At 41.0% G+C, this 26087-nt stretch overlaps 13 non-coding genes across 13 annotated transcripts; all 13 read right to left on the bottom strand.

Annotated features, from left to right (window-relative positions):
• Window positions 1-4800: 4800 nt before the first annotated feature.
• On the bottom strand, window positions 4801-4872 carry trnat-ugu (transfer RNA threonine (anticodon UGU)). Its single transcript has one exon. It is a non-coding gene; the product is annotated as a tRNA-Thr (tRNA).
• Window positions 4873-5407: 535 nt separating this feature from the next.
• trnaa-cgc (transfer RNA alanine (anticodon CGC)) lies at window positions 5408-5479 on the bottom strand. Its single transcript has one exon. It is a non-coding gene; the product is annotated as a tRNA-Ala (tRNA).
• A 9922-nt stretch (window positions 5480-15401) lies between these two features.
• Window positions 15402-15473, bottom strand: trnat-ugu (transfer RNA threonine (anticodon UGU)). Its single transcript has one exon. It is a non-coding gene; the product is annotated as a tRNA-Thr (tRNA).
• Window positions 15474-16008: 535 nt separating this feature from the next.
• On the bottom strand, window positions 16009-16080 carry trnaa-cgc (transfer RNA alanine (anticodon CGC)). The gene has a single exon. It is a non-coding gene; the product is annotated as a tRNA-Ala (tRNA).
• Window positions 16081-17485: 1405 nt separating this feature from the next.
• trnat-ugu (transfer RNA threonine (anticodon UGU)) lies at window positions 17486-17557 on the bottom strand. The gene has a single exon. It is a non-coding gene; the product is annotated as a tRNA-Thr (tRNA).
• Window positions 17558-18092: 535 nt separating this feature from the next.
• trnaa-ugc (transfer RNA alanine (anticodon UGC)) lies at window positions 18093-18164 on the bottom strand. The gene has a single exon. It is a non-coding gene; the product is annotated as a tRNA-Ala (tRNA).
• A 1407-nt stretch (window positions 18165-19571) lies between these two features.
• Window positions 19572-19643, bottom strand: trnat-ugu (transfer RNA threonine (anticodon UGU)). The gene has a single exon. It is a non-coding gene; the product is annotated as a tRNA-Thr (tRNA).
• A 535-nt stretch (window positions 19644-20178) lies between these two features.
• On the bottom strand, window positions 20179-20250 carry trnaa-cgc (transfer RNA alanine (anticodon CGC)). Its single transcript has one exon. It is a non-coding gene; the product is annotated as a tRNA-Ala (tRNA).
• A 1402-nt stretch (window positions 20251-21652) lies between these two features.
• On the bottom strand, window positions 21653-21724 carry trnat-ugu (transfer RNA threonine (anticodon UGU)). Its single transcript has one exon. It is a non-coding gene; the product is annotated as a tRNA-Thr (tRNA).
• Window positions 21725-22259: 535 nt separating this feature from the next.
• On the bottom strand, window positions 22260-22331 carry trnaa-cgc (transfer RNA alanine (anticodon CGC)). The gene has a single exon. It is a non-coding gene; the product is annotated as a tRNA-Ala (tRNA).
• A 1402-nt stretch (window positions 22332-23733) lies between these two features.
• Window positions 23734-23805, bottom strand: trnat-ugu (transfer RNA threonine (anticodon UGU)). Its single transcript has one exon. It is a non-coding gene; the product is annotated as a tRNA-Thr (tRNA).
• Window positions 23806-24340: 535 nt separating this feature from the next.
• Window positions 24341-24412, bottom strand: trnaa-cgc (transfer RNA alanine (anticodon CGC)). Its single transcript has one exon. It is a non-coding gene; the product is annotated as a tRNA-Ala (tRNA).
• A 1403-nt stretch (window positions 24413-25815) lies between these two features.
• trnat-ugu (transfer RNA threonine (anticodon UGU)) lies at window positions 25816-25887 on the bottom strand. The gene has a single exon. It is a non-coding gene; the product is annotated as a tRNA-Thr (tRNA).
• Window positions 25888-26087: the final 200 nt, after the last annotated feature.

A 26087-nucleotide genomic window follows, 5' to 3' on the forward strand; every position in this document is an offset into this window, starting at 1 on the left:
TTTCATTTATAATTTTCGTCCACTTGTTCTGTAGACATACATTCAGCATTCCACGGGTCAGAACCTGGAATCCGCTGGTACATCACCATCTATTTCCATCGATTTCTCCAGAGTCCTGGAAATAAGGCCTCATAGACAGGGAGTTAGACAACAGCCCCATAAAACTAAAACAGTCACACAGGTGAATGTAGCCCACAATACAGTGATCATAATATTTTCCCCATTTTCTAAACATATTATCAAACCCAATTAATCAGAAGTATCCACCCCAGTGTTTTCTGTCAACCCGTGATCCAGGGTGGTCAAACCAGCTGAGGCTTCGGGTACTGATTCATCCGGAGCTGTGTTATTTGGGATGTCACCCACGATAAGACAGCTCAGACAAACAGCTTCCATGTGAAGCCCCACCCTTTCCCCGAGAACACATCACTTAGCAAGAGCCAGACACATCTTCACTTCTATGAACAAAAACAGGGGTGACAGGACAGGGAGGATTTTCTTCATTCGAGAGATGGCCCCCGGAATTCTGTTAATTCCAGTTCTCCTCTCGAACACTGTTTATTGTTCGATAGTGTCCGTGTGTCTTACCCTCCCACCGTGCGATATGAATCCGGGTAGCTCTTTCAGCTAGCTGCCACCAGGAGACCTTGGTATGGTCCCCCCAACAAGCCTCTGGGACTGGATTGAGTGACTTCACCTGCAGTTCACCTATAATGCATAAAATGCTGGACATACAGGCTTGGTTAACAAACAGTTTCTCATGTTTTATCTGATTTTATCTTTAACTTCTATGCCCATTTGTTAGCTACATTTTAAAAAATATTCGTTTATCCAATAGGCCCCATCCTATCCTAGACCACAATTTACCTATCCCCCTTTTGATACCTGGCTTTGCCCAGGTAACAACTTTACCTACTCTAAATAATGACTTAGGTAAGATTAGTATATTATCCTTCTGTTCTGACATTATCATGTAGGAGCGCCCCTTTAATTTTTCACATGTCCAATTCTCCCCTCTGTCTCCACTCAGTGACTGTTATCTACACACTCCGTTATCTTTGCTCGTCCTGGCTCCCTTCTAAAACTTCTCCTCTCTGCTCTCCAACCGTCAAGGTCTCTGCAGTGCGGGGGAGGGCTCATCTGTCTGCCTTTTCCCATGTTTCCACATTTTAACTAAATGTCTCACTGTTTGGCTTTATCTAAACTCATGGATTTTTATTTTTGAAAAACATGTCTATGGTGGCAATTACTAAAGTCTTTATATAGGTTAAGTAAACTCCACTATAATTAAATTACCTCAAAAAATTAAATTTCAAAAAAAAAAATTATTTTTTATTTTTATAAACAGTATTACCCATGACCACAAATGTATTATTCAAATGGCACCCCCTTGTGGCTGATCAGACCACCCGAGAGAGCCATGAAATCCGGTCACGGGTTACACCATCCCCCCACATTCGTGTTCCATACCATATTAGACATATTAAAGAACCCTTTATCCTTAAAATAAAATAAAAATCACTTGTGTAATTAAAACTCATAAAATAAAAAACTCATAAAGGTTCCATATGTGAGCGTGCCTCTTTAAAATATCATGTCTCTGGGAACATGGAAATCCCCTTAACCCAAACATTTACTACAAAAACAAAACCTAATAATTATGATAATCCCCTCAAACTCAAATAATTTGTCTCGATGTTTCATGTCTTATTCGTGTTTCTCCAAATTTTCTCCCAAAAATACTTCTTAAATACCCAGCCATTAGACAGACACACACAACTGTGATAAATGTGCACTGTCCCTTTAACATAAAAACCTCAGCCTGCAATCCACTCTGCGGGCCTTTCATAGTTCTCCATAATGAAAACAGATTCTAATGTTAGTATACCTTGACCTCCTGTTTAATTTCAATGATGTTATCTGAACAATCAAACCAAAATCAATACCCGGGAAGTACTTGTGTAAATGAATTAAAATAACTAAATAATTTGGTTAGAACACCACTCCCGTCTTACATCGACCACACCCTTCGCCCCGTACCTAGTGTACAGCTTATCTATTACTCAGTGGCTCAATTAATGTTTAACGTAAGTATGTTCAGATGTTGATTATGTAATTCTACAACATTAGTATAGTTCAAACCTCATAATATAAATCCGCAAAAAGAAATTTGCGTTAATAGAGTTTAACACTCTTTCCAACAGTCATGCACCCCCCTCAATATTCTATGATATAACTCTCATCAGCAAGCCTGCGACTTTTTCAACATTCTCACCGGTTCCAGCTCCAACTGAAACACCTAATGTACCACACTCGCTTTGTCCCCGACCTCATTCATATCGATATTAGTCCCCGACTGAATATCAAGCGTGTTTCATGCACAGGATTTGATTCTTACAAATCTTCATTTACGCCAGTAAGCAGACCAGTGGGAGACGCAATGGCCCCGCCTTCTGTTCATTCTCTGTTTGGTCCCTTGGTTCTTAAATACATGGCTTTTATTTCTTTCAACTTCCTTGTCTCTGGCCTCCTGCTACGTCCCTCTCAACTCACGTTCCATTGTTTTCAGCTGGGCCCCTGTTGGCGGCCACCCCCCTAGATAACCTGCTTGTGTCCATCTTAACTTCAATCCCTCCCAAACTTTCTTTATAGGCGTCCATCGTTCCTTTCCCCCTGATCTATATTCAATTTTTTGTTCTAGGAACTCATTAAACCTCAGCTTTGGAGTATTGGGGTTCGCCATTGTGAATTTGCTTTAAACGTAATTTAATTTAATTCAATCGGAATTTAATCGTAGTTTTAATCGAAATTCTCTCCTTCTATCTGAATATAGTTAGCATATACTTCGCCCGACGTTGATTAATGCCCACGAGGTATTCGAAGAGACACTATTGCTCGTGCTCTGCCTTATCTCAGAGCTTCTCCTTCGTATATTCAGGTTGAGAAAAACCGCATGGGCTGGTATAGCATTTGTGGAGCGCACAACCAAGGGATCTATTCGACTATTTAGTCTCAATATTTAAATATTATATTCAGATATTATTTCAATTATACATCAGTCATTTCATTCCTGATTATACATTTATACATGTACCTATTAACATAGGTACATAGGTACAATATAGAAGTTTCGGATTTATCCAATATCCCTTATTATAATTCTCTCTCTCTCCCTCTATCTAACCACCAACAATCTTAATGGAAACAATTACAACCACATTGCATTTTAACATAACATAACATAAACAGTTACAAATAGACAAAACAAGACAAAACAGCACGTTATATCTCTGACCCCTGAAAGCCGATCCTTATCAGTGAATTTCTATCAGACTGAGCCGTACCGGACCACAGGATAAAATTACAACTTATCCCCATCGGCGCCAGATTTGAAGAATAGTAATTAGCTATCCCCTACTGATCTCTATTCCTGATCCCTATCGAGCTGACCCCTATCAGAATTATTACACATGTCCGACCCCTATCGGTGAATCTCTATCAGACTGAGCCGTACCGGGTCACGGGATAAAATTACAATTTATCCCCCTCGGTGCCAGATTTGAAGAATAGTAATTAGCTATCCCCTACTGATCTCTATTCCCGACCCCTATCGGAACTATCACACATGTCCGACCCCTATCGGTGAATCTCTATCAGACTGAGCCGTACCGGGCCACAGGATAAAATTACAATTTATCCCCCTCGGTGCCAGATTTGAAGAATAGTAATTAGCTATCCCCTACTGATCTCTATTCCCGACCCCTATCGGAACTAACAAAGACAAAACAGTGATCACTCATCATTGAAAGCTAGCAGACTGTGCTGACCGGACTGATATCTCATCAATGATTTAAATCACACCGGCCGTCGCCGGTTCGTTACTACATATGTTCACATACACTGTTATTTCGACTCGTCAGCAAATTATAAATTTACACAAGAATTCATACTTACTCGGAAAAACTGATAAAAATTTGGACAGACTATTCGACAATATGCAAAGTTTGATTTAACAGGCTTTTGCTTACCTTATTTTTATATGGTGCACCTTGAAATCAGTTTTCCGAGTTGAGCAGAATTGTTGCCCTCCCCCGAAAGTCTTCACCCGTCTTTCTTATTTATTTAATGAATCGTCCTTTCCCCAACTCGCCTTCTCCACACCCAAATCAACTCACTTCGACTGGATCGTTAGTAAACTATACTCTGCTACCATTTCTGTTAGTAATTGGATATGTAGACGGACGAGTCGGTCAAGGATCGATTCAGACAAGGTGGTAAATTGTATGACAAGCTACAGTTTATTCAGAGTGAAGATATCTAGAACAGCGTAATTACGGCTCTCCCGCTGGTTCGTACGGAAGCGCAGACGAAGAAGAGACCGTTACAATCAGTACACCACTATTATATAGGAAAGAATGTAGGTTGATTCTGGAAGATCGGATCTTTGGATTGGTTCATCTGGGGTGTAGTCTGTAGTCTTCCGCCATTGGCTCAGTAGTCTGTCCGTCATCATAGAATCCTCTTCGGACACACAATGTTAAGAGACAAAGGAGATCATGTGTGTGTGCGCTGGTTTTGGCCATTAGTGTAATGCGGGAGCTATCCTGTAGGGGACCCCACAGGCTCAACTCTGAGTTGTAGCCCTTTGTCAACAATAGTTTGGTCACCTACATAAGAATTAGCATTTCTCTACACATCCCCTTACTATATAATAGCAGGGTTGCCATTTTGAGAACTTTTTTTTTTCTTCAAAGTCCTACAGTGAAAGAACCTTCCCATGGTACCAGCTATCTTTCAGTAAGGCACGGATGGGATTTGAACCCATGATCTTCGGTTTACAAGACCGACGCCTTACCGCTTGGCCACCATGCCACTCTATGCTGCAAGATATTTATCAATATTCTGGAAAGTAGTAGTTGTGTAATGTGAATTTGGCACACAAATAACATCTCTGTTTCCTGTGAGAATTTCAACATTCTGGAAAGTAGGAGTTGTGTAATGTGAATTTGGCACACAAATACTCAGTGGAGAACCTTGGGATTGAACCAAGTACTAAAATAGCATGCACTCCCCCTCTGAGCTTCGATCCAATTTTATTTGCAGATAAAATGCAATATTAATACAATGTACTTTTTATATACACTACTCCATTGAAACTACAATGAAATGATAGCAGCAATTCTAAATACACGCAAGTATGGACAGTCATCTAACCCATGAACTTCAGTTTTTGAAAATGATGCAATTGAAGTTGGCAACCATGCCACTTCTGTTACATAAATGTACGAACAGGGATTGAACACATGTTCTTCAGATTACAAGAGCAAATTATTTAGCACGTCTCTGTTTCCTGCTGAGAATTTCAACATTCTGGAAAGTAGGAGATGGGCCATTGCAAAAATTTGAATGGAGTAGCTGGGGATTGAACCCAGGACCTCATACATGCGAAGCATGCGCTCTACCACTGAGCTAAATCCCCTTTCTGGGAAAGAAATGGTTTTTTCTTATTTTTTTAAATTTCACCTATAATTAATCAGGGAAGCTAGTTGAGAACAAGTTTTCATATTCAACTGCGACCTGGCCAAGATAAAGCAAAGCAGCGCAACACAAACAACAACACAGAGTTACAGATGGAATAAACAAGCGTACAGTCAATAACACAATAGAAGAAAAAAAAGAAAGTCTATATACAGTGCGTGCAAATGGAGGTAAGGCAAGAAATAGGCCATAGTAGCGAAGTATTTACAATTTAGCAAATTAACACTGGAGTGATAGATGAGCAGATGATGATGTGCAAGTAGAAATACTGGTGTGCAAAGAGCAGAAAGTATATTAAAACAATATGGGGATGAGGTAGGTAGATTGGGTGGGCTATTTACAGATGGGCTTTGTACAGCTGCAGCGATCAGTTAGCTGCTCAGATAGCCGATGTTTAAAGTTAGCAGTGTTGCCAACACCTCAGTAAGGAAAGTAGCTATTGGCTGTCCTAAAAGTCACTAGAAGTTGCTAAATGATGTCATCACCTAATTTGCATAATTGTCCATGTGCATGTAATTGTGATGGACACTGTAGGAGTGAGGAATAACATTGTGGAAGAGACAAAAAGTGAGTAAAATGAAAATGTCTGCAAGTATTCAGAGGGGTCTGAATACTTGCTAAATACAGCGACTAAGTCGCTAAGTTGGCAACACTGAAAGTTAGTGAGGGAAATATGTCTCCAGCTTCAGCGATTTTTGCAATTCGTTCCAGTCATTGTCAGCAGAGAACTGGAAGGAAAGGCGGCCAAAGGAGGTGTTGGCTTTGGGGATGACCAGTGAGATATACCTGCTGGAACGCGTGCTACGGGTGGGTGTTGTTATCGTGACCAGTGAGCTGAGATAAGGCGGAGCTTTACCTAGCATAGACTAAAAAGATGACCTGGAACCAGTGGGTCTGGCGACGAATATGTAGCGAGGGCCAGCCGACTAGAGCATACAGGTCGTAGTGGTGTAGAGAAATGCTAATTCTTATGTAGGTGACCAAACTATTGTTAAGGGGGGGCTACCACTCAGAGTTGAGCCTGTGGGGTCCCCTACAGGATAGCTCCCGCATTACACTAATGGCCAAAACCAGCGCAAACACACATGATCTCCGTTGTCTCTGAACGTTGAATGCCCGAAGAGGATTCTACGATGACGGACAGACTACTGAGCCAATGGCGGAAGACTACAGACTACACCCCAGCTGAACCAATCCAAAGATCCGATCTTCCAGAATCAACCTACTTTCTTTTCTATATAATAGTGGTGTACTGATTGTAACGGCCTCTTCTTCGTCTGCGCTTCCGTACGAACCAGCGGGAGAGCCGTAATTACGCTGTTCTAGATATCTTCACTCTGAATAAACTGTAGCTTGTCATACAATTTACCACCTTGTCTGAATCGATCCTTGACCGACTCGTCCGTCTACATAACCAATTACTAACAGAAATGGTAGCAGAGTATAGTTTACTAACGATCCAGTCGAAGTGAGTTGATTTGGGTGTGGAGAAGGCGAGTTGGGGAAAGGACGATTCATTAAATAAATAAGAAAGACGGGTGAAGACTTTCGGGGGAGGGCAACAATTCCGCTCAACTCGGAAAACTGATTTCAAGGTGCACCATAAAAAAAAAATAAGGTAAGCAAAAGCCTGTTAAATCAAACTTTGCATATTGTCGAATAGTCTGTCCAAATTTTTATCCGTTTTTCCGAGTAAGTATGAATTCTTGTGTAAATTTATAATTTGCTGACGAGTCGAAATAACAGTGTATGTGAACATATGTAGTAACGAACCGGCGACGGCCGGTGTGATTTAAATCATTGATGAGATATCAGTCCGGTCAGCACAGTCTGCTAGCTTTCAATGATGAGTGATCACTGTTTTGTCTTTGATAGTTCCGATAGGGGTCGGGAATAGAGATCAGTAGGGGATAGCTAATTACTATTCTTCAAATCTGGCGCCGAGGGGGATAAATTGTAATTTTATCCTGTGGCCCGGTACGGCTCAGTCTGATAGAGATTCACCGATAGGGGTCGGACATGTGTGATAGTTCCGATAGGGGTCGGGAATAGAGATCAGTAGGGGATAGCTAATTACTATTCATTAACTCTGGCGCCGAGGGGACAAATTGTAATTTTGGGACCCGTGACCCGGTCAGCACAGTCTGCTAGCTTTCAATGATGAGTGATCACTGTTTTGTCTTTGATAGTTCCGATAGGGGTCGGGAATAGAGATCAGTAGGGGATAGCTAATTACTATTCATTAAATCTGCAGCCGAGGGGACAAATTGTAATTTTGGGACCCGTGACCCGGTGTGGTTCAGTCTGATAGAGATTCACCGATAGGGGTCGGACAGGTGTAATAATTCTGATAGGGGTCAGCTCGATAGGGATCAGGAATAGAGATCAGTAGGGGATAGCTAATTACTATTCTTCAAATCTGGCGCCGAAGGGGATAAGTTGTAATTTTATCCTGTGGTCCGGTACGGCTCAGTCTGATAGAAATTCACTGATAAGGATCGGCTTTCAGGGGTCAGAGATATAACGTGCTGTTTTGTCTTGTTTTGTCTATTTGTAACTGTTTATGTTATGTTATGTTAAAATGCAATGTGGTTGTAATTGTTTCCATTAAGATTGTTGGTGGTTAGATAGAGGGAGAGAGAGAGAATTATAATAAGGGATATTGGATAAATCCGAAACTTCTATATTGTATGTACCTATGTTAATAGGTACATGTATACATGTATAATCAGGAATGAAATGACTGATGTATAATTGAAATAATATCTGAATATAATATTTAAATATTGAGACTAAATAGTCGAATAGATCCCTTGGTTGTGCGCTCCATAATGCTATACAAACCCATGCGGTTTTTCTCAACCTGAATATACGAAGGAGAAGCTCTGAGATAAGGCAGAGCACGAGCAATAGTGTCTCTTCGAATACCTCGTGGGCATTAATCAACGTCGGGCGAAGTATATGCTAACTATATTCAGATAGAAGGAGAGAATTTCGATTAAAACTACGATTAAATTCCGATTGAATTAAATTAAATTACGTTTAAAGCAAATTCACAATGGCGAACCCCAATACTCCAAAGCTGAGGTTTAATGAGTTCCTAGAACAAAAAATTGAATATAGATCAGGGGGACAGGAACAATGGAAGCCTATAAAGAAAGTTTGGGAGGGATTGAAGTTAAAATGGACACAAGCAGGTTATCTAGGGGGGTGGCCGCCAACAGGGGCCCAGCTGAAAACAATGGAATGTGAGTTGAGAGGGACGTAGCAGGAGGCCAGAGACAAGGAAAGCAGACTGGTCTGCTTACTGGCGTAAATGAAGATTTGTAAGAATCAAATCCTGTGCATGAAACACGCTTGATATTCAGTCGGGGACTAATATCGATATGAATGAGGTCGGGGACAAAGCGAGTGTGGTACATGAGGTGTTTCAGTTGGAGCTGGAACCGATGAGAATGTTGAAAAAGTCGCAGGCTTGCTGATGAGAGTTATATCATAGAATATTGAGGGGGGTGCATGACTGTTGGAAAGAGTGTTAAACTCTATTAACGCAAATTTCTTTTTGCGGATTTATATTATGAGGTTTGAACTATACTAATGTTGTAGAATTACATAATCAACATCTGAACATACTTACGTTAAACATTAATTGAGCCACTGAGTAATAGATAAGCTGTACACTAGGTACGGGGCGAAGGGTGTGGTCGATGTAAGACGGGAGTGGTGTTCTAACCAAATTATTTAGTTATTTTAATTCATTTATACAAGTACTTCCCGGGTATTGATTTTGGTTTGATTGTTCAGATAACATCATTGAAATTAAACAGGAGGTCAAGGTATACTAACATTAGAATCTGTTTTCATTATGGAGAACTATGAAAGGCCCGCAGAGTGGATTGCAGGCTGAGGTTTTTATGTTAAAGGGACAGTGCACATTTATCACAGTTGTGTATGTCTGTCTAATGGCTGGGTATTTAAGAAGTATTTTTGGGAGAAAATTTGGAGAAACACGAATAAGACATGAAACATCGAGACAAATTATTTGAGTTTGAGGGGATTATCATAATTATTAGGTTTTGTTTTTGTAGTAAATGTTTGGGTTAAGGGGATTTCCATGTTCCCAGAGACATGATATTTTAAAGAGGCACGCTCACATATGGAACCTTTATGAGTTTTTTATTTTATGAGTTTTAATTACACAAGTAATTTTTATTTTATTTTAAGGATAAAGGGTTCTTTAATATGTCTAATATGGTATGGAACACGAATGTGGGGGGATGGTGTAACCCGTGACCGGATTTCATGGCTCTCTCGGGTGGTCTGATCAGCCACAAGGGGGTGCCATTTGAATAATACATTTGTGGTCATGGGTAATACTGTTTAAAAAAAAATATATATATATTTTTTTTTAATTTAATTTGTTTTTTAAGGTAACTTAATTATAGTGGAGTTTACTTAACCTATATAAAGACTTTAGTAATTGCCACCATAGACATGTTTTTCTAAAAATAAAAATCCATGAGTTTAGATAAAGCCAAACAGTGGGACATTTAGTTAAAATGTGGAAACATGGGAAAAGGCAGACAGATGAGCCCTCCCCCGCACTGCAGAGACCTTGACGGTTGGAGAGCAGAGAGGAGAAGTTTTAGAAGGGAGCCAGGACGAGCAAAGATAACGGAGTGTGTAGATAACAGTCACTGAGTGGAGACAAAAGGGAGAATTGGACATGTGGAAAATTAAAGGGGCGCTCCTACATGATGATGTCAGAACAAGAAGGATAATATACTAATCTTACCTAAGTCATTATTTAGAGTAGGTAAGGTTGTTACCTGGGCAGAGCCAGGTATCAAAAGGGGGATAGGTAAATTGTGGTCTAGGATAGGATGGGGCCTATTGGATAAGAAACTAATATTTAAAAAAATATATAGTTAACAAATGGGCATAGAAGTTAAAGATAGAATCAGATCAAACATGAGAAACTGTTTGTTAACCAAGCCTGTATGTCCAGCATTTTATGCATTATAGGTGAACCTCAGGTGAAGTCACTCAATCCAGTCCCAGAGGCTTGTTGGGGGGACCATACCAAGGTCTCCTGGTGGCAGCTAGCTGAAAGAGCTACCCGGATTCATATCGCACGGTGGGAGGGTAAGACACACTGACACTATCGAACAATAAACAGTGTTCGAGAGGAGAACTGGAATTAACAGAATTCCGGGGGCCATCTCTCGAATGAAGAAAATCCTCCCTGTCCTGTCACCCCTGTTTTTGTTCATAGAAGTGAAGATGTGTCTGGCTCTTGCTAAGTGATGTGTTCTCGGGGAAAGGGTGGGGCTTCACATGGAAGCTGTTTGTCTGAGCGGTCTTATCGTGGGTGACATCCCAAATAACACAGCTCCGGATGAATCAGTACCTGAAGCCTCAGCTGGTTTGACCACCCTGGCTCACGGGTTGACAGAAAACACTGGGGTGGATACTTCTCTGATTAATTGGGTTTGATAGTATGTTTAGAAAATGGGGAAAATATTATGATCACTGTATTATGGGCTACATTCACCTGTGTGACTGTTTTAGTTTTATGGGGCTGTTGTCTAACTCCCTGTGTATGAGGCCTTATTTCCAGGACTCTGGAGAAATCGATGGAAATAGATGGTGATGTACCAGCGGATTCCAGGTTCTGACCCGTGGAATGCTGAATGTATGTCTACAGAACAAGTGGACGAAAATTATAAATGAAATTATATTAAATTGGGAGGGTGTCCGTATGGGGATTACAGGATAACCGACTTGGGACAGTTCTGGGATTGGAAGAGAGGGTATCCTTATAGCATAGGGGATCCCACAAAGGTGGATAGGTTTTTCATGATATGGGAAAACCTGGGAGCACTGTTGAACTTTGTAAAGGTGATGAAATCTTGCTAACCATCAAAACTATTAAGCTCTCTGATGCAGGCACTTACACCCTCGGACTACAAAGGACCGGGACAGACACGATGGGTGTGTTTTCTATTAAGGTGCTGCCAAAACCAGAGGTCCCAGATGAACCAGGGCCAGACACACTCCTCTACCACCCCTGGACCGAACCTGCCACCACTGTATTAAAAAATCCCATTCAGGTAATTAATGTTAGACTATTCAGCTATTGATCAATTAGGCACTGAGACTGGTGTTATTGGTAGGGACAATTTGTGGCTTTCTTATATGAGGTATACAGTTAAGACCCTGAAAAGAAAGGACTGCATGAGTTACATGAAACATTGGTCATGATAGACCTCTTCTGGCCACACACCCATTTGCTATAGGAGAAAAGGAGGGGTGGTTGTGTATTCTGAGAGGTTTTTACCTGGTTGAGGCCAATTCAACTCTCTGTTCCTCTGAGCCTTGTGTTTCCTACAGTACCTCCTCATCGGGCCCCTTGGGGTGTGGAGGCATATGGGGGCAATTACAGTTGCATCACGGGTACAGGTAATGGCATTGATTATGGGAGATTGCCTGAAGCTGATTGCAGTAGTAACATAACCATTAATTCCACTTGGCCAGTTACAGGCCTAAACCAAACTAGTGGTCTGGCTGATGTGTGGTGGATCTGTGGACCCAAAAGAGTGCTGAGACTCATTCTTAGAGGAGACTGGCAAGGTACGTGTGCTCTGACCAGTTTGATAATTCCACTGACCATTGTTGATGTTACTGCTGAACAGTTGTTGGGTTCTGTATCCAGGGGACCGGAAAACATTCCATCCCATGGGAGACATAGAAGTAGTGCTCCATGGACAGAGGATGTAGTTGACATACACACTAACCTGTTGGGAGTGCCGGTGGGGGTTCCTCATGAGCTTCAGGCCTTGGGCAGGAATGATGGATTATAGGTCCAGCCATAGTGGATGCAAGACAGACTGCATGGATTCATTACATCTACTATGATCAACAGCGTTTTGTTAATTACCCCCGTGATGCACTCACTGGTATGTCTGAACAGTTTGAGGCCACATCTAGGGTTGCCAGACAGAATAGACTTGCTTTGGATATGCTTCTTGCCAGTCAGGGGGGCGTATGCAAGATGTTCGGTGAACAATGTTGCACGTATATTCCTAATAACACCAGTCCAGATAGTGCATCAAGCCCACTAAGGGCCTTAGATATACTACTATCTGCTGAGATGAGGACCATGGCGGGGGTGGAGGAGTCTGGCCTGTTCTCTTTAGTGGGAGCCTGGTTTTGGTAAGTACACTAGAATGGTGGTTACTGGATTTCTGACCCTAATTTTTGTTATTTGACGTGTTGTGCTGCTTGCATCATACTGTGTTTTAAGAAGTCTGTTACAGATGTGGTGAAGGCTTCAGGCATGATGATGCCTTTGCTTGATGCTCCAGTTGGAGATGCTGATACTGAAGCATGCTTTCAGGGGAGGATGAGACTGACTGAGGATGACCCATGGTATGCTGTGGGCGAGGTAGTAGAATAAATCTTACACCACCACAGTTCCTTGTTATACATCTTTATGATGGGTTTTCTTTCCAGTATGTTTGTTCTCCCTGTTGTTAAGGTTTTGAGTCCCTGGGTGGCATGAAGCCCAACTGGTGCAGGATAGGAGTAGCTGAGAGGACCAGATGGTTTATAATAATGCTTTGCTTTGCTTTACTCTGTTTTCCATGACCAAAGTTTTATATCTTACATGTCAATAAACAATAAAGTGTTATCCTGTTTTTGCTAAGTGACACCCTTGTGGGTGTCAAAAGGGGGACTTAAATTTCACACAATTTTTTTTTATGTTCTGTTTTTGAATGAGCTGTTCTCTTTTGACATGAAGGTATTTTAAACTCTGTGACTGTTATATGATTCATTGCTGAATTTTTGTTCACACCCTGGGGGGTGTGAAAAAGAGGGATTATTGGTTCCTGTGTTTTACATTATAGCCATTACCATATATATGATTGAATATTATCTGCTGTTGGCTTGTGTTGATGTATGCAAGTGTTATGCAACATAGCTGACTTGAAACATTGTTAAAAGTGTCAGGGCCAGGGGACTTTCTCATGCTGGAAAAATACAGAAGGGAGGGCACATTCAGAGCGTGGGGTTGCGAGAACAAGCGTTTTTTGTTGTTAGATAACAGGAGCCAGGTGCGTGATAACGGTATGGAGCATGAGAGCCTGGCTGCAACTTCTCTTATGACATTCCAGAATCGCATTGCAGTAGATATGCTACTGGCGGAGAAAGGTGGAGCTTGTACTATGTTTGGTGAACAGTGTTGCACTTTCATCCCTAATAACACGGCCTCCGATGGTAGCTTGACCATGGCCCTAGAAGGTTTGAGGACGCTTAATGGTAAAATGAAATCTCATTCTGGGATGGATACCTCGATGTGGGACTCCTGGATGAGTGCGTTTGGTAAATATAAAACCCTGGTGTCCTCCATTTTGGTATCCATTTCGGTGTTCGCTGCCATTTTAGTTCTCTGTGGATGCTGTTGCATTCCATGCATCCGTTCCCTTGCCACTAGGGTTATCTCTAAAGCCATTGACCCTTCCTCCCCTTCCCAGATGTTTCCTCTGCTGGATAAAGACCTACATGAATTCGAGGATGAGGAGGAGAGTGCCTATTTAGGTTTACATTATATGTGCTGTTGCCTTATGGGGATGTATGTATGTGTTATGCAAGTGGATCATTCCGCCTGACTTGCCTAGTTTAAGTCACATCTCTTTGGAGATGTGAAGAGAGGGAATCACTAGGGCTTATGTAGACAAGCATTTACTTTTATTTTGAGCTGTTGTTCTCCGCTCTGTAAAATGAGGGTTGTAAGTTCCTAGGTGGCTGGTAGCCAACTTAGTACATAGTGGGATTGAATGGAGAACATGATGTAATACATATATATCTATTTCTGTTTAAAACCGTGCCTTATTTCATAGTCCCATTGGGAGAAGTTTCTCTTTGTGTCTGGATCCAGTTAGGTTGTGTCACGTCTCTGGTGAGACGTGAAGAGAGGGTTTTGTAGAGAAATGCTAATTCTTATGTAGGTGACCAAACTATTGTTAAGGGGGGGCTACCACTCAGAGTTGAGCCTGTGGGGTCCCCTACAGGATAGCTCCCGCATTACACTAATGGCCAAAACCAGCGCACACACACATGATCTCCGTTGTCTCTGAACGTTGAATGCCCGAAGAGGATTCTACGATGACGGACAGACTACTGAGCCAATGGCGGAAGACTACAGACTACACCCCAGCTGAACCAATCCAAAGATCCGATCTTCCAGAATCAACCTACTTTCTTTTCTATATAATAGTGGTGTACTGATTGTAACGGCCTCTTCTTCGTCTGCGCTTCCGTACGAACCAGCGGGAGAGCCGTAATTACGCTGTTCTAGATATCTTCACTCTGAATAAACTGTAGCTTGTCATACAATTTACCACCTTGTCTGAATCGATCCTTGACCGACTCGTCCGTCTACATATCAAATTACTAACAGTGGCCATATCAATACAATTGACCCTTTCTTTACACTGTTCTAATGAAAGTACATTTCCATAATATCATCTAGCTTCCATAAACGTCGAACAAGGCTTGAACCCAGGATTGAACCCATGTGCTTCAGTTTACAAAAACAGATGACTTAGCACATCTATTTCCTTCTTAAAATGTCAACATTCTGGAAAGTAGAGTTGTGCAAAAGCTAATTTCACAACTAAATATACTCATCAGAAAATTTGGGGATTAACTTCAGAGCGCATGCATTTCAAGTATTAGCTCTACCGTAGAGGTACATCCCCTTACTATATAATAGCAGGGTTGCCATTTTGAGAACTTTTTTTTTTCTTCAAAGTCCTCCAGTGAAAGAACCTTCCCATGGTACCAGCTATCTTTCAGTAAGGTACGGATGGGATTTGAACCCATGATCTTCGGTTTACAAGACCAACGCCTTACCGCTTGGCCACCATGCCACTCTATGCTGCAAGATATTTATCAATATTCTGGAAAGTAGTAGTTGTGTAATGTGAATTTGGCACACAAATAACATCTCTGTTTCCTGTGAGAATTTCAACATTCTGGAAAGTAGGAGTTGTGTAATGTGAATTTGGCACACAAATACTCAGTGGAGAACCTTGGGATTGAACCAAGTACTAAAATAGCATGCACTCCCCCTCTGAGCTTCGATCCAATTTTATTTGCAGATAAAATGCAATATTAATACAATGTACTTTTTATATACACCACTCCATTGAAACTACAATGAAATGATAGCAGCAATTCTAAATACACGCAAGTATGGACAGTCATCTAACCCATGAACTTCAGTTTTTGAAAATGATGCAATTGAAGTTGGCAACCATGCCACTTCTGTTACATAAATGTACGAACAGGGATTGAACACATGTTCTTCAGATTACAAGAGCAAATTATTTAGCACGTCTCTGTTTCCTGCTGAGAATTTCAACATTCTGGAAAGTAGGAGATGGGCCATTGCAAAAATTTGAATGGAGTAGCTGGGGATTGAACCCAGGACCTCATACATGCGAAGCATGCGCTCTACCACTGAGCTAAATCCCCTTTCTGGGAAAGAAATGGTTTTTTCTTATTTTTTTAAATTTCACCTATAATTAATCAGGGAAGCTAGTTGAGAACAAGTTTTCATATTCAACTGCGACCTGGCCAAGATAAAACAAAGCAGCGCAACACAAACAACAACACAGAGTTACAGATGGAATAAACAAGCGTACAGTCAATAACACAATAGAAGAAAAAAAAGAAAGTCTATATACAGTGCGTGCAAATGGAGGTAAGGCAAGAAATAGGCCATAGTAGCGAAGTATTTACAATTTAGCAAATTAACACTGGAGTGATAGATGAGCAGATGATGATGTGCAAGTAGAAATACTGGTGTGCAAAGAGCAGAAAGTATATTAAAACAATATGGGGATGAGGTAGGTAGATTGGGTGGGCTATTTACAGATGGGCTTTGTACAGCTGCAGCGATCAGTTAGCTGCTCAGATAGCCGATGTTTAAAGTTAGCAGTGTTGCCAACACCTCAGTAAGGAAAGTAGCTATTGGCTGTCCTAAAAGTCACTAGAAGTTGCTAAATGATGTCATCACCTAATTTGCATAATTGTCCATGTGCATGTAATTGTGATGGACACTGTAGGAGTGAGGAATAACATTGTGGAAGAGACAAAAAGTGAGTAAAATGAAAATGTCTGCAAGTATTCAGAGGGGTCTGAATACTTGCTAAATACAGCGACTAAGTCGCTAAGTTGGCAACACTGAAAGTTAGTGAGGGAAATATGTCTCCAGCTTCAGCGATTTTTGCAATTCGTTCCAGTCATTGTCAGCAGAGAACTGGAAGGAAAGGCGGCCAAAGGAGGTGTTGGCTTTGGGGATGACCAGTGAGATATACCTGCTGGAACGCGTGCTACGGGTGGGTGTTGTTATCGTGACCAGTGAGCTGAGATAAGGCGGAGCTTTACCTAGCATAGACTAAAAAGATGACCTGGAACCAGTGGGTCTGGCGACGAATATGTAGCGAGGGCCAGCCGACTAGAGCATACAGGTCGTAGTGGCCATATCAATACAATTGACCCTTTCTTTACACTGTTCTAATGAAAGTACATTTCCATAATATCATCTAGCTTCCATAAACGTCGAACAAGGCTTGAACCCAGGATTGAACCCATGTGCTTCAGTTTACAAAAACAGATGACTTAGCACATCTATTTCCTTCTTAAAATGTCAACATTCTGGAAAGTAGAGTTGTGCAAAAGCTCATTTCACAACTAAATATACTCATCAGAAAATTTGGGGATTAACTTCAGAGCGCATGCATTTCAAGTGTTAGCTCTACCGTAGAGGTTCATCCCCTTACTATATAATAGCAGGGTTGCCATTTTGAGAACTTTTTTTTTTCTTCAAAGTCCTCCAGTGAAAGAACCTTCCCATGGTACCAGCTTTCTTTCAGTAAGGCACGGATGGGATTTGAACCCATGATCTTCGGTTTACAAGACCGACGCCTTACCGCTTGGCCACCATGCCACTCTATGCTTCAAGATATTTATCAATATTCTGGAAAGTAGTAGTTGTGTAATGTGAATTTGGCACACAAATAACATCTCTGTTTCCTGTGAGAATTTCAACATTCTGGAAAGTAGGAGTTGTGTAATGTGAATTTGGCACACAAATACTCAGTGGAGAACCTTGGGATTGAACCAAGTACTAAAATAGCATGCACTCCCCCTCTGAGCTTCGATCCAATTTTATTTGCAGATAAAATGCAATATTAATACAATGTACTTTTTATATACACCACTCCATTGAAACTACAATGAAATGATAGCAGCAATTCTAAATACACGCAAGTATGGACAGTCATCTAACCCATGAACTTCAGTTTTTGAAAATGATGCAATTGAAGTTGGCAACCATGCCACTTCTGTTACATAAATGTACAAACAGGGATTGAACACATGTTCTTCAGATTACAAGAGCAAATTATTTAGCACGTCTCTGTTTCCTGCTGAGAATTTCAACATTCTGGAAAGTAGGAGATGGGCCATTGCAAACATTTGAATGGAGAAGCTGGGGATTGAACCCAGGACCTCATACATGCAAAGCATGCACTGTACCACTGAGCTACATCCCCTTTCTGGGAAAGAAATGGTTTTTTCTTATTTTTTTACATTTCACCTATAATTAATCAGGTAAGCTAGTTGAGAACAAGTTTTCATATTCAACTGCGACCTGGCCAAGATAAAGCAAAGCAGCGCAACACAAACAACAACACAGAGTTACAGATGGAATAAACAAGCGTACAGTCAATAACACAATAGAAGAAAAAAAAGAAAGTCTATATACAGTGCGTGCAAATGGAGGTAAGGCAAGAAATAGGCCATAGTAGCGAAGTATTTACAATTTAGCAAATTAACACTGGAGTGATAGATGAGCAGATGATGATGTGCAAGTAGAAATACTGGTGTGCAAAGAGCAGAAAGTATATTAAAACAATATGGGGATGAGGTAGGTAGATTGGGTGGGCTATTTACAGATGGGCTTTGTACAGCTGCAGCGATCAGTTAGCTGCTCAGATAGCCGATGTTTAAAGTTAGCAGTGTTGCCAACACCTCAGTAAGGAAAGTAGCTATTGGCTGTCCTAAAAGTCACTAGAAGTTGCTAAATGATGTCATCACCTAATTTGCATAATTGTCCATGTGCATGTAATTGTGATGGACACTGTAGGAGTGAGGAATAACATTGTGGAAGAGACAAAAAGTGAGTAAAATGAAAATGTCTGCAAGTATTCAGAGGGGTCTGAATACTTGCTAAATACAGCGACTAAGTCGCTAAGTTGGCAACACTGAAAGTCAGTGAGGGAAATATGTCTCCAGCTTCAGCGATTTTTGCAATTCGTTCCAGTCATTGTCAGCAGAGAACTGGAAGGAAAGGCGGCCAAAGGAGGTGTTGGCTTTGGGGATGACCAGTGAGATATACCTGCTGGAACGCGTGCTACGGGTGGGTGTTGTTATCGTGACCAGTGAGCTGAGATAAGGCGGAGCTTTACCTAGCATAGACTAAAAAGATGACCTGGAACCAGTGGGTCTGGCGACGAATATGTAGCGAGGGCCAGCCGACTAGAGCATACAGGTCGTAGTGGCCATATCAATACAATTGACCCTTTCTTTACACTGTTCTAATGAAAGTACATTTCCATAATATCATCTAGCTTCCATAAACGTCGAACAAGGCTTGAACCCAGGATTGAACCCATGTGCTTCAGTTTACAAAAACAGATGACTTAGCACATCTATTTCCTTCTTAAAATGTCAACATTCTGGAAAGTAGAGTTGTGCAAAAGCTCATTTCACAACTAAATATACTCATCAGAAAATTTGGGGATTAACTTCAGAGCGCATGCATTTCAAGTATTAGCTCTACCGTAGAGGTACATCCCCTTACTATATAATAGCAGGGTTGCCATTTTGAGAACTTTTTTTTTCTTCTTCAAAGTCCTCCAGTGAAAGAACCTTCCCATGGTACCAGCTATCTTTCAGTAAGGCACGGATGGGATTTGAACCCATGATCTTCGGTTTACAAGACCGACGCCTTACCGCTTGGCCACCATGCCACTCTATGCTGCAAGATATTTATCAATATTCTGGAAAGTAGTAGTTGTGTAATGTGAATTTGGCACACAAATAACATCTCTGTTTCCTGTGAGAATTTCAACATTCTGGAAAGTAGGAGTTGTGTAATGTGAATTTGGCACACAAATACTCAGTGGAGAACCTTGGGATTGAACCAAGTACTAAAATAGCATGCACTCCCCCTCTGAGCTTCGATCCAATTTTATTTGCAGATAAAATGCAATATTAATACAATGTACTTTTTATATACACCACTCCATTGAAACTACAATGAAATGATAGCAGCAATTCTAAATACACGCAAGTATGGACAGTCATCTAACCCATGAACTTCAGTTTTTGAAAATGATGCAATTGAAGTTGGCAACCATGCCACTTCTGTTACATAAATGTACGAACAGGGATTGAACACATGTTCTTCAGATTACAAGAGCAAATTATTTAGCACGTCTCTGTTTCCTGCTGAGAATTTCAACATTCTGGAAAGTAGGAGATGGGCCACTGCAAAAATTTGAATGGAGAAGCTGGGGATTGAACCCAGGACCTCATACATGCGAAGCATGCACTCTACCACTGAGCTACATCCCCTTTCTGGGAAAGAAATGGTTTTTTCTTATTTTTTAAAATTTCACCTATAATTAATCAGGTAAGCTAGTTGAGAACAAGTTTTCATATTCAACTGCGACCTGGCCAAGATAAAGCAAAGCAGCGCAACACAAACAACAACACAGAGTTACAGATGGAATAAACAAGCGTACAGTCAATAACACAATAGAAGAAAAAAAAGAAAGTCTATATACAGTGCGTGCAAATGGAGGTAAGGCAAGAAATAGGCCATAGTAGCGAAGTATTTACAATTTAGCAAATAACACTGGAGTGATAGATGAGCAGATGATGATGTGCAAGTAGAAATACTGGTGTGCAAAGAGCAGAAAGTATATTAAAACAATATGGGGATGAGGTAGGTAGATTGGGTGGGCTATTTACAGATGGGCTTTGTACAGCTGCAGCGATCAGTTAGCTGCTCAGATAGCCGATGTTTAAAGTTAGCAGTGTTGCCAACACCTCAGTAAGGAAAGTAGCTATTGGCTGTCCTAAAAGTCACTAGAAGTTGCTAAATGATGTCATCACCTAATTTGCATAATTGTCCATGTGCATGTAATTGTGATGGACACTGTAGGAGTGAGGAATAACATTGTGGAAGAGACAGAAAGTGAGTAAAATGAAAATGTCTGCAAGTATTCAGAGGGGTCTGAATACTTGCTAAATACAGCGACTAAGTCGCTAAGTTGGCAACACTGAAAGTTAGTGAGGGAAATATGTCTCCAGCTTCAGCGATTTTTGCAATTCGTTCCAGTCATTGTCAGCAGAGAACTGGAAGGAAAGGCGGCCAAAGGAGGTGTTGGCTTTGGGGATGACCAGTGAGATATACCTGCTGGAACGCGTGCTACGGGTGGGTGTTGTTATCGTGACCAGTGAGCTGAGATAAGGCGGAGCTTTACCTAGCATAGACTAAAAAGATGACCTGGAACCAGTGGGTCTGGCGACGAAAATGTAGCGAGGGCCAGCCGACTAGAGCATACAGGTCGTAGTGGCCATATCAATACAATTGACCCTTTCTTTACGCTGTTCTAATGAAAGTACATTTCCATAATATCATCTAGCTTCCATAAACGTCGAACAAGGCTTGAACCCAGGATTGAACCCATGTGCTTCAGTTTACAAAAACAGATGACTTAGCACATCTATTTCCTTCTTAAAATGTCAACATTCTGGAAAGTAGAGTTGTGCAAAAGCTAATTTCACAACTAAATATACTCATCAGAAAATTTGGGGATTAACTTCAGAGCGCATGCATTTCAAGTATTAGCTCTACCGTAGAGGTACATCCCCTTACTATATAATAGCAGGGTTGCCATTTTGAGAACTTTTTTTTCTTCAAAGTCCTCCAGTGAAAGAACCTTCCCATGGTACCAGCTATCTTTCAGTAAGGCACAGATGGGATTTGAACCCATGATCTTCGGTTTACAAGACCGACGCCTTACCGCTTGGCCACCATGCCACTCTATACTGAAAGATATTTATCAATATTCTGGAAAGTAGTAGTTGTGTAATGTGAATTTGGCACACAAATAACATCTCTGTTTCCTGTGAGAATTTCAACATTCTGGAAAGTAGGAGTTGTGTAATGTGAATTTGGCACACAAATACTCAGTGGAGAACCTTGGGATTGAACCAAGTACTAAAATAGCATGCACTCCCCCTCTGAGCTTCGATCCAATTTTATTTGCAGATAAAATGCAATATTAATACAATGTACTTTTTATATACACCACTCCATTGAAACTACAATGAAATGATAGCAGCAATTCTAAATACACGCAAGTATGGACAGTCATCTAACCCATGAACTTCAGTTTTTGAAAATGATGCAATTGAAGTTGGCAACCATGCCACTTCTGTTACATAAATGTACGAACAGGGATTGAACACATGTTCTTCAGATTACAAGAGCAAATTATTTAGCACGTCTCTGTTTCCTGCTGAGAATTTCAACATTCTGGAAAGTAGGAGATGGGCCACTGCAAAAATTTGAATGGAGAAGCTGGGGATTGAACCCAGGACCTCATACATGCGAAGCATGCACTCTACCACTGAGCTACATCCCCTTTCTGGGAAAGAAATGGTTTTTTCTTATTTTTTAAAATTTCACCTATAATTAATCAGGTAAGCTAGTTGAGAACAAGTTTTCATATTCAACTGCGACCTGGCCAAGATAAAGCAAAGCAGCGCAACACAAACAACAACACAGAGTTACAGATGGAATAAACAAGCGTACAGTCAATAACACAATAGAAGAAAAAAAAGAAAGTCTATATACAGTGCGTGCAAATGGAGGTAAGGCAAGAAATAGGCCATAGTAGCGAAGTATTTACAATTTAGCAAATAACACTGGAGTGATAGATGAGCAGATGATGATGTGCAAGTAGAAATACTGGTGTGCAAAGAGCAGAAAGTATATTAAAACAATATGGGGATGAGGTAGGTAGATTGGGTGGGCTATTTACAGATGGGCTTTGTACAGCTGCAGCGATCAGTTAGCTGCTCAGATAGCCGATGTTTAAAGTTAGCAGTGTTGCCAACACCTCAGTAAGGAAAGTAGCTATTGGCTGTCCTAAAAGTCACTAGAAGTTGCTAAATGATGTCATCACCTAATTTGCATAATTGTCCATGTGCATGTAATTGTGATGGACACTGTAGGAGTGAGGAATAACATTGTGGAAGAGACAGAAAGTGAGTAAAATGAAAATGTCTGCAAGTATTCAGAGGGGTCTGAATACTTGCTAAATACAGCGACTAAGTCGCTAAGTTGGCAACACTGAAAGTTAGTGAGGGAAATATGTCTCCAGCTTCAGCGATTTTTGCAATTCGTTCCAGTCATTGTCAGCAGAGAACTGGAAGGAAAGGCGGCCAAAGGAGGTGTTGGCTTTGGGGATGACCAGTGAGATATACCTGCTGGAACGCGTGCTACGGGTGGGTGTTGTTATCGTGACCAGTGAGCTGAGATAAGGCGGAGCTTTACCTAGCATAGACTAAAAAGATGACCTGGAACCAGTGGGTCTGGCGACGAAAATGTAGCGAGGGCCAGCCGACTAGAGCATACAGGTCGTAGTGGCCATATCAATACAATTGACCCTTTCTTTACGCTGTTCTAATGAAAGTACATTTCCATAATATCATCTAGCTTCCATAAACGTCGAACAAGGCTTGAACCCAGGATTGAACCCATGTGCTTCAGTTTACAAAAACAGATGACTTAGCACATCTATTTCCTTCTTAAAATGTCAACATTCTGGAAAGTAGAGTTGTGCAAAAGCTAATTTCACAACTAAATATACTCATCAGAAAATTTGGGGATTAACTTCAGAGCGCATGCATTTCAAGTATTAGCTCTACCGTAGAGGTACATCCCCTTACTATATAATAGCAGGGTTGCCATTTTGAGAACTTTTTTTTCTTCAAAGTCCTCCAGTGAAAGAACCTTCCCATGGTACCAGCTATCTTTCAGTAAGGCACAGATGGGATTTGAACCCATGATCTTCGGTTTACAAGACCGACGCCTTACCGCTTGGCCACCATGCCACTCTATACTGAAAGATATTTATCAATATTCTGGAAAGTAGTAGTTGTGTAATGTGAATTTGGCACACAAATAACATCTCTGTTTCCTGTGAGAATTTCAACATTCTGGAAAGTAGGAGTTGTGTAATGTGAATTTGGCACACAAATACTCAGTGGAGAACCTTGGGATTGAACCAAGTACTAAAATAGCATGCACTCCCCCTCTGAGCTTCGATCCAATTTTATTTGCAGATAAAATGCAATATTAATACAATGTACTTTTTATATACACCACTCCATTGAAACTACAATGAAATGATAGCAGCAATTCTAAATACACGCAAGTATGGACAGTCATCTAACCCATGAACTTCAGTTTTTGAAAATGATGCAATTGAAGTTGGCAACCATGCCACTTCTGTTACATAAATGTACGAACAGGGATTGAACACATGTTCTTCAGATTACAAGAGCAAATTATTTAGCATGTCTCTGTTTCCTGCTGAGAATTTCAACATTCTGGAAAGTAGGAGATGGGCCACTGCAAAAATTTGAAAGTAGAAGCTGGGGATTGAACCCAGGACCTCATACATGCGAAGCATGCGCTCTACCACTGAGCTACATCCCCTTTCTGGGAAAGAAATGGTTTTTTCTTATTTTTTAAAATTTCACCTATAATTAATCAGGTAAGCTAGTTGAGAACAAGTTTTCATATTCAACTGCGACCTGGCCAAGATAAAGCAAAGCAGCGCAACACAAACAACAACACAGAGTTACAGATGGAATAAACAAGCGTACAGTCAATAACACAATAGAAGAAAAAAAAGAAAGTCTATATACAGTGCGTGCAAATGGAGGTAAGGCAAGAAATAGGCCATAGTAGCGAAGTATTTACAATTTAGCAAATTAACACTGGAGTGATAGATGAGCAGATGATGATGTGCAAGTAGAAATACTGGTGTGCAAAGAGCAGAAAGTATATTAAAACAATATGGGGATGAGGTAGGTAGATTGGGTGGGCTATTTACAGATGGGCTTTGTACAGCTGCAGCGATCAGTTAGCTGCTCAGATAGCCGATGTTTAAAGTTAGCAGTGTTGCCAACACCTCAGTAAGGAAAGTAGCTATTGGCTGTCCTAAAAGTCACTAGAAGTTGCTAAATGATGTCATCACCTAATTTGCATAATTGTCCATGTGCATGTAATTGTGATGGACACTGTAGGAGTGAGGAATAACATTGTGGAAGAGACAGAAAGTGAGTAAAATGAAAATGTCTGCAAGTATTCAGAGGGGTCTGAATACTTGCTAAATACAGCGACTAAGTCGCTAAGTTGGCAACACTGAAAGTTAGTGAGGGAAATATGTCTCCAGCTTCAGCGATTTTTGCAATTCGTTCCAGTCATTGTCAGCAGAGAACTGGAAGGAAAGGCGGCCAAAGGAGGTGTTGGCTTTGGGGATGACCAGTGAGATATACCTGCTGGAACGCGTGCTACGGGTGGGTGTTGTTATCGTGACCAGTGAGCTGAGATAAGGCGGAGCTTTACCTAGCATAGACTAAAAAGATGACCTGGAACCAGTGGGTCTGGCGACGAAAATGTAGCGAGGGCCAGCCGACTAGAGCATACAGGTCGTAGTGGCCATATCAATACAATTGACCCTTTCTTTACGCTGTTCTAATGAAAGTACATTTCCATAATATCATCTAGCTTCCATAAACGTCGAACAAGGCTTGAACCCAGGATTGAACCCATGTGCTTCAGTTTACAAAAACAGATGACTTAGCACATCTATTTCCTTCTTAAAATGTCAACATTCTGGAAAGTAGAGTTGTGCAAAAGCTAATTTCACAACTAAATATACTCATCAGAAAATTTGGGGATTAACTTCAGAGCGCATGCATTTCAAGTATTAGCTCTACCGTAGAGGTACATCCCCTTACTATATAATAGCAGGGTTGCCATTTTGAGAACTTTTTTTTCTTCAAAGTCCTCCAGTGAAAGAACCTTCCCATGGTACCAGCTATCTTTCAGTAAGGCACAGATGGGATTTGAACCCATGATCTTCGGTTTACAAGACCGACGCCTTACCGCTTGGCCACCATGCCACTCTATACTGAAAGATATTTATCAATATTCTGGAAAGTAGTAGTTGTGTAATGTGAATTTGGCACACAAATAACATCTCTGTTTCCTGTGAGAATTTCAACATTCTGGAAAGTAGGAGTTGTGTAATGTGAATTTGGCACACAAATACTCAGTGGAGAACCTTGGGATTGAACCAAGTACTAAAATAGCATGCACTCCC

This window comes from Oncorhynchus kisutch, unplaced genomic scaffold (assembly GCF_002021735.2).
Source record: "Oncorhynchus kisutch isolate 150728-3 unplaced genomic scaffold, Okis_V2 scaffold1940, whole genome shotgun sequence".
NCBI classification, from domain to species: Eukaryota; Metazoa; Chordata; class Actinopteri; order Salmoniformes; family Salmonidae; genus Oncorhynchus; species Oncorhynchus kisutch.